The sequence below is a fragment of the Megascapheus bottae genome, chromosome 22 (assembly GCF_031878675.1).
Source record: "Megascapheus bottae isolate mThoBot1 chromosome 22, mThoBot2.hap1, whole genome shotgun sequence".
Taxonomy (NCBI): Eukaryota; Metazoa; Chordata; class Mammalia; order Rodentia; family Geomyidae; genus Megascapheus; species Megascapheus bottae.
In genome coordinates, this window is record NC_143530.1 from 27,166,983 (window position 1) to 27,179,122 (window position 12,140).

Here is a 12,140-nt window from a genome sequence, read left to right on the forward strand (position 1 = left end):
GCTGTTCGAGAAAGAGAACTGGGAGAAACCTTACACATTACAGCTATAGCCAGAGCCAGATAGATACTATCAAGATTCCAGGCTTTCCAGGCACTGGGGCCTCATGCCTAGCTTCTTAGGAGTCTGACACCCGGGGATTGCAGTTTGAAACCAGCCTTGGTAGGAAAGACCATGAGTCTTGTATTTCCAATTAAGCATCAAAAAGTCAAAGTGGAACTGTGGTTCAAGTGGTAGGGCACTAGCCTTGAACAATCAAGCTCAGGGACAGCACTGAGGCTCTGAGTTCAAGCTCTAGGATTAAGACACAAAAAAGATAATAGAAAATATTCCAGGATTGTGAATATTGGGCTACTTCTTATCTGCTCATCTGGGTATTCAGGTTACCGGGAAGAATTTTGCAGTGTTGGGGTTCTAGAATTAATGGAGACGTACAACAGAGATACCACTTAGGAGGCTGTATACGTACCTTTTCTCTGAGGACCCTAAGTTCCCATTTCTGTATTTCCAGTGACATAGTCTTCCCTGACACTCTGCCAAAACAACTTCCTTCCTCCTTCCATTGCAAACATGACTGTCATAAGCCAGTACTAGTGTTCATGCCTGTAACATGTCCTATTCAAAGGCTGAGAATGGAGGATCACAATTCCAGGCCAGTTTTGACAAAGAAGTTTTCAAGACTCCTTCTCAAACCATAGCCAGATACCTACTTGTCATCTCCAGCTACCTAGAGTGCTGAGATTGGAGGTTCATGGTAAGTGGCCACCCTGGGCAGAAAAGTCTGCTAGCTTCCATCTCCATAGCAGCAAATCTGGACATGATGCTGTGTCCCTGTGGTCCCATTGAGCAAGCGAAGTTTGTAAATCGAAGGATCCCAACTCAGTGAGATCGCATTCCAGCAGAGGCAAGACCCTATCCTGAAATAAACCTGATTAGAGATACGGCTCCATGGTTTTGTTTGAGTTCCTGAGTTCAAACCCCAGCACCCTACAAGAAAATTGCTGTCAAGGAAGACTAATACAAATAACTCAAACTTCAGATTTTAGTTTAGATAATTATCTCCCATTTTCAAAAATATAGATGCCTAGTTACTTCAACACTTAAAAGGATTGAAAATCCTATCCTTTCTCCATTTAGTTGCCTTTGTTCTTTCTCAAATGTCAGATGACTACATTGGTGAGTCTATTTCTGGGCTGCCTTTTCACTTCTGATCAATTCTTCTCTTTTTGCCAATTTCATGTCATGATTACTGTAGCATTCTAGTAAGGTTAGTGTTAAATAGTGGGAGTTCTTTGACTTTCTTCAATATTTGGTTGGCTATTCTGGATCATTTGTTTTTCCACATAAACGTTAAAATAATCTATCTCAATATCCACACAACAGCTTGCTGGAATATTTATTGGGATTTTTGTTGTATTTATCCATCAGCTGGGGGAAGATTTGACTTTTCAGCAATATCAAGTCTTCCTGTCCATGAACATAGAATACCTCTCCATTTATTTAGATGCTTTGGGACTTCACCAGAGGTTTTCAGTTTTTATCACATAGATCTTATAAGCATTTTATTAGATTTAGGACTAAACTTTTGTTTTTTTGGTTATGTAATTATATTGTATTTTGATGTTTAATTCCAATTGTGAATAGCCACTATGTAGGAAGGTAATCGACTTTTGTCTATTAACCTTATTTTGCAATTTTACTGTAATTAGTTTCATAAATATTTTTCTGCTGACATTTTAGAATTTCCTCCAACTTAACTTATATATTTTTTCTTTTTCTTTTAAGTTATTATTTAAATATACCATGTTAGAGGAAATGTCTCTGAAAATATCACAAATACAGGATTTTTTTCTTCATTCAGCAAATTAGAAGCAGGAGGAGATTTCTGCACAGTAGCTGCTATGAACTTGACTTTTTGTTCCTTTTTTAAAAAAATCTTTGCCATGGAAGTAGCAACATTAGTACAAAACATGCATACACACATTGTATTTAATAGCAGTACAATGAAAAGTGTTTGTGATAGAATATCACAAAAAATCACATCTCTTTCCTTTATCTCATGTTCAGTTTAATGGAAACATGTTTCCTTACAACACTTGAGTATACAAAAGGCAGATAGAATGTTGTAAAGATAAAACACAGGGTACAAACTTTGGCCAGTGCCCTGCTAATCGGCTAGAAAGCAGATTTGAATGCTTCTTTTAATTAGCTTTATTAGTCACTTCTTTCCCCCCAAGTCCCCTCCCCCACTCCTGAAAGATGTCTTCAGATGAGTTTTTTTTTTCATTATTCTCTGCAGTCACCCATTGTCCCAGGTCCATGGGGTCCTTAATGTTCATATTCAGTCATTTTAATACACCAATAAAAGCTGGAAGGGCAATCAAGACTAAAGAGGGTGCAGAGGAGCTGGTACTACAGTGGTGACTTGTCTTCTGAAGACACATGGGACCCACCCACCTGTGATGAATGAAATCTGAGCTGAAGGCACACATTCTGCATTCCCCTGACCTTTTAGCAGACCTTCTGGTCTGGCAGTAGTGGATTGCTGTGAAGTGAATTCAAATGGCCAGTGATGAGAGCTGTAGGTCTATCATGTTCACAATTACACTGCCATTGATGTAGTGAAACCAGTCTCCCCCGACCAAGTGATTCCGGCAGGTACAAGTACAGCGTGTAAAACACTCAAGATAATTCACATTGCCTTGTGCCCTCGTGATGAGTTCACGCGTGGGGATGGACTGTCCACCAGCACTACAGGCACCGCGAAGCCCAAATAACCCAAAGTAGTGGTTTCTGTAAAGGATCACACAGCTCTGGGTGTCACAGGACGTGTCCAGGGCTCCCAGCTGTGTCTGGTAGCAGGATCACATGAGACTCTGGCTGTGCCAGTACTTGTTCATGGCATAGAACAGAAAGCTGTCCTCAATTTTGCTCCTGTAGCCTGCACGTGGCTTCCAGGAGAGGGAGCCACCAGTCATGGCAGTGAGGGGAGGCAGCTGTGAGCTCCGTCCTAACCCCCCCCCCTTCTCTCCCTATTATTCGTGTTTAATCGCATAGCTCTTAGGCCGAGAGGGGTGGGAGTATAAAGGTGGGTGTATGTAAGTAGCAGGCAGTCCAGGAGCAGAAGTGTCAGTCTCAAATCCTCATCTCTCTCCTCTGCCTCTGGCTGTGGCGACCCAATCTATGTGCTTGTTATTCTTGTCTTATTGCATTAGCTAGAGCTTCTTGTACAAAACTGAATAGAACTGTCTTCATTTCTGAAATTATGAATAATGTTCTTTATCTGAGGAAATCACCTGGTTTCCAAGAATGCAGAGCAATTTCAATATGCAATGTTAGATTTTGTCAAATGATTTTTCAATGTATCTATTTATATAATCACATGTGTCTTTTTCCCCCTTAGCCTCTCAATATGATGGATTAGATGATTTGACTTTCAAATGTTGAACCAGCCCTTACACTTTGGTAAGTCCTACTTGGTCATCGTTTATTATTCTTTCCTTATCTTGTTGGATACAATTTGATAGTACTTTGTTAATGACACTTCCATCTATGTTTGTGAGAAATATTGGTCCATAATAGTTTTGTTGTAGTTGATGTTGACCTCATAGACTGAGTTAGAAAGCATTTCTTTCAAATTTCTATCTTCTGAAAGACACTGTAGAAAACTGACATCATGGTTTCCTTTAATATTTGTTAGAATTGTCCAGTAAAACCTGCTGGGCTTGGTTCTCATTTTCTCAGCCTCTTATTCAAAGTTTATTAATTATTCACTCAATTACTTTAATAAATATAGATCTATTTGTATGTTCTATTACTCTGTGTGTCTTTAAAGGATATGTCTTTCAAGGAAATTGTCCTCTCCATTCAGATCATTAGCTGTCTTGACACAAGACAGTTCTGGTATTCCTTTATTCTCCTTTTCATTTTTTTTTTTTTTTTGTAGTACTGGGGTTTCACCTCAAGGCCTGATGCTTGTTAGGCAGGTGTTCTACACTAGGGCCATACCTGCAGGACTTAGTTTTACTGCACTTATTTTTCAGGTAGAGTTTGTGTTTTTTGGCCAGCCTCAGGCTGCAATCATCCTGTTAGCTAGGATCACAGGTATCAGGGTTTAAGCTGGCCTTAAACCATGATCCTCCCAATTTTAGCCTTCCAAATAACTGAGATTAAGGCCCGAGTTACTGTTCATAGCCATTTTTTTTTTGCCAGTCCTGAGGCTTGAACTCTGGGCCTGGGCACTGTCATTGAGCTTTTTCACTTGAATCATAGCACCACTTCCAGATTTTTCTGTGTATCTGGTACCAAGAATCAAACCCAGGGCTTCATGAACGCTAGGCAAGCACTCTATCACTAGGCCAAACTCCCCCAAAGCTAATGCAAAAGTACATAGATTTTTATCCTCAAGACAGTAGTGTGACCACTCATTAGAGATGAGTAATTAATTGTGTCTTTTCTCTTTTTCCTCAAGTAGCTGGCTAGAGTTATGAAATTATTAATCTTTGCAAAGAATCAGCATTTGGATTGGCTAGCCTCATCTATTGGCTACCTGTTTACAATTTCATTTATTTCTGTTGTAAATTTTAATGCTTTTAAACTTCCATTTGCTTTGTGCTCATATTGTCCTTTTCACTATTTTCCTCAGGTAGAAACATAGATCACTAATTTTAGATCTTTCTTCTTTTCAAATACAGGCATCCAATGTATAAAATTTTCCTTCTAGGCTCTGCTGTTCCTCATTGCATTCCACAAATGCTGACTTGTATTATCAATGAATTCAAAGTATTTATTTCTCTCGACTCTTCTTTGATACCTGTGTTATTCATGACTACACATTTTAATCTTTTTTAGCTTTCTGTTACTGATTTCTAGATCAAATTCATTGTAGCATGCAAGCTTAATTTTTGATTGCCATTATATTGAATACATTATAACCCAGAAAGGAGCATATCTTGGTAAAGGATACCTATGTGAAATTAAGAAGAAGGTATATTCCACTCTTATGTGAAGTATTTTATAAACTTCAGTAAATCTAGTTTATGTGTGGTGATGCTTGATTATCTACAGTATTACTGAATTTCCACGTACTGTCATATTGTCAGTTATGAGTAGTGTCCCACTGAGATAGATATATCAATTTCAGTCACTTTTCACCTGATATATTTGATGTTTTGTTTTTAGGCATACACACATTAAAGATTACTATTCTGTCTTTGGCCTCTTTATTATAATTATACAATGCTGCTTTTATTTGAATAATCTTCCTTGCTCTATAGTTTTTAATTAAGTTTAAAAGTATACTTTGAAATTAATACAGTTATACCTGATTTTCTTTAAAAAGGTATGAAGATTAGCTTGCTATAGCTTTCTCCATCTTTTCATTTTATTACATTTGTATTTTATATTTAAAAAAGGTTTCCTGGGGCTGGGACCATGGCCAAGAGTGATTTGCCTAGCATACCCAAAGCCCTGGGTATGATTCGTTGGTATCACATACACAGAAAAAGGTGTAAGTGGTACTGTGGTTCAAGTGCTACCCTTGAGAAAGCCCAAGGACAGTGCATAGGCTCTGAGTTCGAGCCCCAGGACTGACTAGCAAAAAGTGGGGTGTTCTTGTAGGTAACATATACTTAGGTCTCATTTTCATCTACTCTGGTAGTTTGTCTCTTGGTTTGCATATTTATACCATTTACACTTTAAAACTATTTATTTATTTATTTTGTTTACATGATACTGAGGAATAAAACCCAGAGCCTCATGCAAGCTAGGCACATACTTTACCACAAAGCCACATTCCTAGCCTAGTATTTACTCTTAAATGCTTATTTATATAGTTGAATTAACACACACTTTGTAGATCTGTGACAGCCTGGGCATGAATGTCTGTGAGGTTCTTATTCCCAACTTCTGCAAAATGCAGAAGTGAAGTTGTGATTCAAGTGGTAGCGCATTAGCCTTGAAAGTTCAGGGACAGTGCTGTGGCTCTTACTTCAAGCCTCAGGACCAGCCCAACAGCAACAACAATAATAATTGTAACTGAGGATGATGATGATGATGATGATGATGATGATGATGATATATCTGTATACAAATAGGCTGTTGAGTGTGCTATATACTTACCATAGAAGGTCTTTATTTCTCCTTTACTTAAAAGATAAATTTACTGAATACACTAATTGTGATTGGAAGTCATCTTTTAGAGCTTGAAACACATGAATCCATCTTCTTCTGGACTTTAGGATTTCTGCTTAGAAGTCTGTTGTTATTCTGATTGGTGTGCCATAGTAAGTAACTTAAGACTTTTCTCTTTCTGATTTCTATGTTTTTCTTTATTTTTCATTTTGACTACATTATAATGAGAAGGTTCTCTGTGGGGGTAATATCTACTTGTGGTCTTTGAATATCTCCTGTACTTGACTGTTTACTTCTTTCTCTAGATTTGGGGACTTGATTATTGTTTCATTGAATAGATTTTCTATATCTTTAAGTCTGTATCTCAGACCCCTCTTAAATACCACAGATTTATCAATTTGATCTCTTAACTGTATCCTAAATGTCTTAAACATTGTGGTCATGTTTAGTTGTTTGTTTGTTTGTCATGGGGCCTGGGGCTACACCTTACCACTCGAGCCACAGCCCCTCTTCCAGTTTTCTAGTGGTTAATTAGAGATAAGACTCTCATGGATTTTCCTGCCTAAGATGGCTTTGAGCCATGATCCTCAAATCTCAGCCTCCTGAGTAGCTATAATCACAGAAGTGAGTAGCCTGGTACTCGTTCACTTATTTGTATTGTTATCCAAATGTGATGCCTTGACTTTGTTTCAATCCCTGATATTTTTCTCAACCTGTGATGGTTGATGATCCACAGGTGATGTTTTTCATCACATTTTCATTTGATTTATTGATAATTTTATTCTTTACTTTCTTTTTGTTTTCCAGTAGTGCTAGAGTTTGAACTCAGTTGCACGCTTGCAGGAGTCACACTGCTGCTCTTTTTTTGTGTTATTTTTGAGGTAGGTTCTCCCTTTTTGACTGGGCCAGCTTGGACTACAGCCCTCCTATTTGTGTTTCCACACAAGGAAGGGATGGAAGGCAAGTGCAGTGGTCCCAGTCATTTCAATTTTTTGGCAGCTGGGATGAGAGGTGTACAACACCATGTTTAGCCAAATGGTTGAAATGGAGCCTAATGAAGGGTTTTACTTGAGCTGCCCTCAAACCAAGATCCTCCAGACCAGTCCCTCCTAAGTAGCTAGAATTATAGACTTGAGCCACCACCCCCAGTCTTACTGACCTACAATTTTCAAGATTTTTATTGTGGTAGTTGCTGTTTTCTAAATTTCTCATTGTTTCTTTTCCAATGTGTTGGATTTTTTTTGTCAAAGTCTCAGATTAACATCTTTTCTTTATTCATCTGTTTATTTGAATCCTCTTGGAGATTTTTGATCTTTAAACCAGGCTTTGAATGATTTGTGCGGCATTTAAAACTAGACTTTTAAATATTGTTGGATTTGCTTATCGAAAGGCTATGTACATTGCCTTTCTTCTGTATTTCTTGTGTTTATGGGTTGTGACTGGTGCATTTGTTGAGATGGATCTCTCTTCTGGTAAAAATAACTACCATACTACCAATAACCATAGGAAAAAAGCACCAAAATAATACATAACAAATTATAAATCAAAGTTAATAAAGTTAAAACGACAAGAAAGTAATGAAATGAAGGAGCAGACAAGGAAAAGAAAAAAAGAAAGAATAAGGTTAAATCAAATAAAGGAAAAGAGACCAGAACATGAGATTTAAAAATCTGACTACAAGGAAAGTAAGTAAATAAAATTAGGTAAGAAAAGATGAAAACAGAAAGGATTTTCACAATTAAAGTACAAGTAATATTTTAAATATAGTTAAAGCAAGAGCAAGAGGGAAATAATACTTGGACAAGCTTCTTTCTAGATTCTCTAATATTAGAATCTACCAGGTCTGGAGAATTGGTGTGCAAGATCTTGAGTCTACTTTAATTCCCCTTTGTTCTCACTGTGAAGTAGCATTAGCTATTGCAGGCAGATAAGGGCCAGTCCACTCCAGGATAAGTTGTCATGTCAGGCTGCATCCTTCTCAGAAGCTACACTGCTTTCTTGTTTTCACCGGTGCTTTTCCTCTCTGTGAAGTATAGTCTCTGTGTGTGTGTGTGTGTGTGTGTGTGTGTGTGTGTGTGTGTGTGTGTGGATACTGGGGCTCGAACTCAGGGCCTAGATGCTATTTATGAACTTTTTTGGCTTAAGGCTAGCACTCTACCACTTGAGCTACAGTTCCACTTCTGACCCTTTGATAGGTAATTGAAGATAAGAGTCTCAAAAACATTTCTGCCAGGTCTACCTTTGAACCAATATCCTGAGCAGCTTGGATTACAAGTCTAAACCACCAGCACCTGGCGAGGGTCTCCTTTTCATGCCCAATCTCCTGTCATTCATGAATTTCATGAAGGAAACGTCTAATCTACCATCTTATTCTAGAACCCTCATTTGGCAAATGTTTGAAAGGTATCATTTTCTATCATTTTAATTCCAAATTTTCTGTGTTCTTATACTTACCAAATGTCTCATTTGTAATTAGTCTCATGTTGCTACTGTTGAAAAGCCTAACTTAATTTAAACACTTTGTTTAAATTGCAGTGTTTATTCATTTCAAAGTCTTCTAATTCAATGTAACATTTATAACTTGACTTCTACATGCCTGCTTCTAATTTTTTCCTCTTTTTGACCTCTTTTGGATTGTTTTAATTATTACCACTTCTTCATTATTCTCTTGGTGATTGACCTGAAGATTTATAAAATATATCTTTATCTTAGTAAAGTCTTCTGAAAAGTATAACTGTTCTACTTCCTGTGTCATTTTAGAACTTTACATTTTAACTTTATTTACTTTTTTCATGCCTTCCATAATACTTTGCTTGCATATCTTAGTATTTTATATCTTTTCAAGTCCATAAAGACAGTTTATGTGCCAAATTGGATTCTAATTTCATTCACATGTTGAAGTTTCAACATTAGTACTTCAGAATGGGAGTTGAGGTCTTTAATGAACTAACCACAGCCTTTAGTCTCTACCTTAATCCACTATGACTGAGGGCCTTCTAATAAGAAGAGACTAAAACTCAGACATACACAGAGGGAGACCATCTGAGGACACATAGAGAAGGCAGCCCAGCACCAGGCTAAAGAAAAAGCCTCAGGAAAAGACAAATCTGGCGTACATTGATCTTGGACTTTAAGTCTCTAGTCTGTGGCACTTTATTATGGCTGCCAAGATCAGACAAATGTAGACACTATTGATATTGTTTGAAGTTGTTTCATTCTTTTTGTAGTTTCTTCCTTCATTACTATTTTCCTTTTAAGCAAATTTTGCTCACTTACAATAAATTGTTCAGTATTTCTTTTCGAATTGGTATGCTTGAGACTCACTGGGTTTTTATTTGTCTGAAGACATATTTGTTTTATTTTTCCATGCATCCCTACACTCAATGACTCTTTTCCATGTGACACGACCCAAATCACAGGCTCTGGGAATTAGAACCCAGGGAATTTTTAGGGGGAAGGGTAGAAACATAGTGTGACACAAAACATAGGAACTAGCAAAGGCTTCTTCATGAGCTTTTAACACCCCCTGTTTCTTTGCTGGGGCAATCCTCATTTCATTTACCCCTGGCCCACTGTTCCCTAAATACACTGAGTTCATGTGTCCTGTTTCTGATGCACCAAATCCCCATTACATAAGAGAAGGAACACCATGGATGCTTTGTTGCCCCTTCCAGAACAATCTGCCCCATTCTTATTTCCATTCCATTAAAAGTTCCCTCTGAAATATTTTGCTCTGAATCTCAAAGGATCACAATCATGTCTGAATCATCATGGACCTGTATTCTGACAGCACTTCTTGGCTTCCTGAGGAAACATGCAGGGGTTTTCAGCCTGCTCACAGAAGGACTTTGCTAGCAACCAATGACTCTTGGCAGCAAATAATAATAGTTATAATTAACTGTGGGCCTGAGACTGTGCCAAGTGTTTTATATGTAAGCTCAACTCTTGACTGTGGACTCTGAAACATAGACCTCTTCTTTCTTTGCCCCTGCTGTGCCAGGCCCTCCCACAGTGCTTGGCTCAGTGTAGCTGTTCAATAAATATTAGTAGCATGAATGTGTCTACTGACTTCTCACAACATCCATAGATGCTACAGCTTCCCTATTTTATTGCTTGGAAACAGGCTTATAGAATTTAAATAGCCAACTCCAGTCTGCTCCTGGATGCAGAGCCAGGACTGACTGAAATACAAGCTGTTGGATTCTATAATCCTTAATCTCCCATTCAGTGAGATGGGCGTGGCAGATGCATGCTTTAGAGAAGACCCAGACAGGACGATACGGGAGGCAGTTTGAAGCTGAAGTTAACCGAACTGATATAAAATGGATGAGGTTAACCATTGGGCATTGTGGCTTGTTGTGAAGGCTAGTAGAAATGTCCCCCAAGTTTCTGTGAGGGAGGATGTGATAGTTTGATTCTTAAATGTTTCCCAGAAGCTCATGTGATGAAAGCTTGGACCTCAGTTGATGGAGCCATCAGAAAGTGGTTGAAATTCAAGAGGGAAGAAGTTTGATTGTGGGGGGAAGCCTTTGAAAGGAACCTGGGGACTTTAGCTTCTTAGTCTCTCTGTCTGTCTCTGTCTCTCTGTCTTTCTTCTTCCTATTCTGCCACGTTCTCACTAACAACAGGCCCCTAAAACAGTTGGACCAAGTGACTGCAGACTGAAAGCTCCAAAATCATGAGCCCAAATAAGCCTTTACTCCTTAGATTTTTCTTAGGTATTTTGTTGTAGTGACATAAAACTAATGAAGTGTACTGTAACAGTAAGCTCCGTCAAGGTGGCTATGACAATTAACATTATTAACCAACTCAACAGACATGTGCCTATTTTTTAATCAATTGTTTAATCAGTTTTTGATCAGTTTTAAGTGCAAATGTTACCATGATGATACTCTGTAGATCCAACTGACATTTAAATCAGTAGACCTTGAAAAAGGCAGATTAGCTTTTGTGTTAGGTGTGAGCTTACTCAGTTGCTGAAGGCCTAAAGAGAAAAAGAGTGGGTCCCCCAAGGAGAATGGAATTCTACATCTAGAGGCCTTCAGATTTGAGCTGCAGTATCAACCAAGCCCTGGATCTCTAACCTGTAGGCCTGCCCTTCAAATTGCAGACTTTCCAATTCTTATAGCAATGTAAGCTAAGCTCTCTCCCTTTTGCTTCCCTCTCTCTCTCCCTGTCTTTCTCCAATATCTGTCTCTCAACCCATCTTTCAATCTCTCTCTTTCATACATATACAATAAGAGATGAATCCATTATTATCAACCTGATATAAAACCTATTGCTTCTGTTTTTGGGGGTATTTTTTTGGCAGAATCCTGATGTTTATAGTGACAACGGTATAAACGCAAGAAAATGTATCTAGAAGGCAAAGACTAAAAGAAAACTTGTATAGTGCAGGTGTGTGGTTTCAACCTGTGGTTGTGTTTTTATCTAAACAAAAGGGAGACTTCTTTTTTTTTTTTTGTCTTTCTCAGTTGTGGGGCTTGAACTTAGGGCCTGAGTCCAGTCCCTGAGCCTCTTTGTGTACAGGGCTAGTACTTTACCACTTGAATAACAGTGACACTTCTGGGAACTGAGTGTTTTATTGGAGATAAGAGTCTCATAGGAAATGTTCTGCCTGGTCTGGCTTCAAATCATGATCCTCTGATCCTCAGCCACCTGAGTAGCTAGGATTACAGGTGTGAGCCACCAGAACCCAGCTCTGATCTTTGTTTTTGGAGCATATTCTGAAGAGAGTCAAAGACTGTGTGTCTCTGGGGGAAGGAGACAAGGGTTCTAATCCCATCTCTCCAGGATGATGGCTCTGTCACAAAAACCACAAAGTTACCTAGAATTCTTAGAGAATCTGGGAAGATCTTGGAGAGATCACCAATATCTTCCCGTAGTCTGCTCTGACTCTTTATTCACCCAGAGACATGAGAACCTAAACATGGCTCCGGAGAGTGCTTCCTGGCAGGCAGGATGCTACCCTTAACAAGTAATGACAACATACACACACATACACAGAGTAG

At 38.5% G+C, this 12,140-nt stretch overlaps 1 pseudogene; it reads right to left on the reverse strand.

The window, feature by feature from the left end:
• Positions 1–2,506: 2,506 nt before the first annotated feature.
• LOC150048410 (LIM domain transcription factor LMO4 pseudogene) lies at positions 2,507–6,572 on the reverse strand (annotated as a pseudogene).
• Positions 6,573–12,140: the final 5,568 nt, after the last annotated feature.